Consider the following 3,912-nt stretch of genomic DNA (forward strand, 5'->3'; position numbering starts at 1 on the left):
AAAGCTACAATGTGCAAGATTCCATCTTTACGCTATACTTCAATATAAAGTTGAAGGGTCACCTGGGTGGCTCAGTGGGTTAAGCCTCTGCCTTTGGCTCAGGTGTCATGATCTCAGGGTCCTGGGATTGAGCCCTGCATCAGGCTCTCTGCTCAGCGGGGAGCCTGCTTTTCCCTCTCTGCCTGCCTCTCTGCCTACTTGTGATTTCTCTCTGTCAAATAAATAAAATAAAATCTTTAAAAAATATATAAAGTTGAATTAAAAAAAGAAGTGGAAATATACTATAGCATGAAAAAATCTTGGGCTCAATGAACAGTATTCTTGGGGAATCGTGGGAAACTCTCAGAGTCCCATGATGCTGGCCTTCTCATCCATTCGACCTGGAGTCAAAAGGTCCACAGAATCCTGGGTCCTGGTGCAGGTCTTGCTTTCATACAGGGGTCTGTCACCACTACCTGTGTGGGGCCTTTTATTGTCTTGGTGGAAAAGTACTGAGCACAGAGATGTCCTCCATCCTGGTTTTCCACACCAGAGTCTGCAGCCCCAAGAGTTGGCAAGTCCCTCCATACAACTGGCCACAGACTTTCCTGCTTGCAGACGTGTTTATCATTTACATATGCGCTCTGCATGTGCTGGGATTTATAATCCCCTCCTGTGATGGAGATTCACATTGTGTTGAAAGATTAGCCATACTTGGTCTTCATCTCTTCCTCTGCTATTTGTTGACTGGCCAACTCTGGGTGAATCCTGGCCTCTTGAATCTACATCTGTGACACGGGGCAATGAGGACATCTGTATGACATATTCCTGGGAGTGTATGTCAAGATCCCTTGTGAACCCAGAAGAAAGTAAACACAGAGTAAGTGAGTGTTATTAATGTCATCATGCTCCTGACTTAATACGGACAGCTAATGACTGTTGATCACTCACTACGTGCCTAGCCCTGTGCTAAGTGCAAGTTATAACAACCCCGTGAGAGAGAAGCAGTTATCACCTCATTTCACAGAGGGAGAAATGGAGTTAGAAAGGTTGAGTGACTTGCCCAAGGTCATCAGATATTGGGGCTGGGAAGTGAATTCCGGTCTATCTGACCACAAAGCCCACGTCCTTCCCACCAGGCCGCACCGACCTCTACCCATGTGGCCTCAAAAAGCTCCAGTCAGGGGCGCCTGGGTGGCTCAGTGGGTTAAAGCCTCTGCCTTCGGCTCAGGTCATGATCCCAGGGTCCTGGGATCGAGCCCCGAGTCGGGCTTTCTGCTCAGCAGGAAGCCTGCTTCCTCCGTCTCTCTCTGCCTGCCTCTCTGCCTACTTCTGATCTCTGTCTGTCAAATAAATAAATAAAATAAAATCTTTAAAAAAAAAAAAAAAGCTCCAGTCAGGGGCGCATGAGTGGCTCAGTCATTGGGTGTCTGCCTTTGGCTCAGGTTGTGATCTCAGGGTCCTGGGATCAAGCCCCGCATCAGGCTCCCTGCTCTGGGGGTAGCCTGCTTCTCCCTTTCCCACTCACCCTGCTTATGTTCCCTCTCTCCCTATGTCTCTCTCTCTGCCACATAAATAAATAAAATCTTAAGAAGAAAAAAAAGAAATCTCCAGTCACCCTTTTCAAAACCCAATGACCCTAAAACTTCAAAACAAAGTGTCTGACTTACTCCTTGTAGTAGGCTGAATGATGGGCGCCCCCCCCAAAGATATTAAGTCATAATCCCTGAAACCTGTAAATGTTACCTTATTTGGAAAATGGTTCTTTGTAAATATGATTAAGTTAAGGCTGTTGAGATAAGGAGATTATCCTGGATTATCTGGGCAGGCCCTAAATGCAACCACATGTATACTTGTAAGAATGAGAAGGCCAGGGTGTTCCTGAGAGCCCAGGAGCTAAAGAAGCTAAAGAGGCGGGGAGACAGAAGCAGCCAAGGGTTGGAGCCAGACCAGGAGACAGAGCCAGAGTTGGAGTAAAAGCTGCTTTTGCTAAAGCAGCAGCAACTAAAACTATTTAAAAGATGCAGTTATTTTGGGACTGTTCACCTCCTTCCTTTCTTTCCTATATGTGATCCCTCTATCTGTTAGGAAGCTCTTTGCTCCTGGGGTTTGGAGAACTAGCATACCCTTTCCTAGGAAGATAGTGGTAATCACCGGAGCCAACACTGGCATCAGCAAGGAAACGGCCAGAGAGATTGATAGCAGAGGAGCCCAAGTAAGCATTGCCTTCTGAGATATACTGAAGGGATAATCTGCTGGCCAGTGAAACCCAGGCCAATACCAACAAATCTCAGATGCTAATTCAGAAACTGGACCCATCCCATACCAAATCCACCAGAGCCTTTGCTAAGGGCTTTCTGGCAAAGAAAAAAACAGCTCCATGTTCTGATCAACAACGCAGGAGTGATGATGTATCCGTATTCCAAGTCAGCCGGTGGCTTTGAAACGAACCTGGGAGTCAATGTCCTCAGCCACTTCCTTTGTGCCCACTTGCTCCTGGTGCCACTGAAAAAGTCTGTGCCCTCGCAGGTGATGAACCTGTCATCAGTAACCCACCATGTGGTCAAGATTCACTTCCACAACCTCCGGGGGTCTCGCACATTGCCACAGCAAAGTGGCCAATGCATTTTTAATTGGGAACTGGCCAAGAGACTCCAAGGCACAGGGGTCACCATCTATGCAGTGGACCCAGGCATCATCCACTCCCAGCTGGTCTGGGACTCCTTCCTTCTGTGCCTGCTCTGGATGTCCTTTATCCCCTTCATCAAGTCAACATGGTGGGAGCATAGACCAAGTTGCACTGTCCCTTAGCTCAGAGCCTGGAGCCCCTGTGTGACAAATACTTTGGTGACTGCAAGAGGACCTGGGTGTCCCCAAGGGTCTGCAATAACAAAACCATTGAGTGCCTGTGGAATGTCACTGTGAACTTCTAAAAACACAGTGAGAGGGGCGCCTGGGTGGCACAGTGGGTTAAGCCGCTGCCTTCAGCTCAGGTCATGATCTCAGAGTCCTGGGATCGAGCCCTGCATTGGGCTCTCTGCTCAGCAGGGAGCCTGCTTCCTCCTCTCTCTCTGCCTGCCTCTCTGCCTGCTTGTGATCTCTCTGTCAAATAAATAAATAAAATCTTAAAAAAAAAATTAAAAAACCACAATGAGAGTAGAGCTGATGGAAAAGTCACAGCTTTATTAGGACCAGTCCAGCCATAATGAAAGGGGACAAAGGAGAAGGCCCACCCTGAAAGATCGTCCTTTGGGCTGGCTACTGTTGAAAATTCTGCCCTGTTCTGATTCTCCAGACCCTTCTAGAAGGCTTTGCATACCCAACTTTCTTGTGAAGCTGGCTCATGGTACAAGATATTGACAACTGCCGGAGCATTCTTCTCCAAAACTTAAAAGAATTGGTCGCTCTCTTGGGGCAGGAGGACTGGGCAGATCCCAGGCTGGTCATGGGGAAAACAGAAGGACCTGGGAAACAGGGGCAGTTTTCTCACCAATACCAGAAATGCTAGCTCAGCTGAGATGACAAGAGCATCGGCATTAACATATTTCCAATGGCTATAAGACTCAAACTTTTGAACGATCACTTTCATCTTTGAATTACTAGTCACTCAGGAAATACTAGTCATTGGGAAATACTCAGGAAATTTTTGGTTAACTTTGGCCAACTTTGATTTCTTCCTCTGAGCACACTGGAGCTACTGCATGAAACTGGACCTTCCCATTTTCTTTTCCCGATTTTTTTTTGTATTAAAGATTTTTCTCAGCTCTACTGAGATATAGTTGACATATAACATTGTATAAGTTAGGACCTACCCATTTTCAAGCATGCAAATGGTTTCCTTTTCAAAAAAGTTCCCTTTACCTCAATTTTTAGAGAAAATAAAGACTGTGCATTGAAAAGAAAAAGAAAGAAAGAAGCAGAAGAAGACTTGAA

At 46.4% G+C, this 3,912-nt stretch overlaps 1 pseudogene; it reads left to right on the forward strand.

Annotated features, from left to right (window-relative positions):
* The first annotated feature begins 1,824 nt into the window (after nt 1-1,824).
* LOC111150476 lies at nt 1,825-2,912 on the forward strand (annotated as a pseudogene).
* Nucleotides 2,913-3,912: the final 1,000 nt, after the last annotated feature.

This window comes from Enhydra lutris, unplaced genomic scaffold (assembly GCF_002288905.1).
Source record: "Enhydra lutris kenyoni isolate GAN:26980312 unplaced genomic scaffold, ASM228890v2 scaffoldscaffold23, whole genome shotgun sequence".
NCBI lineage: Eukaryota > Metazoa > Chordata > Mammalia > Carnivora > Mustelidae > Enhydra > Enhydra lutris.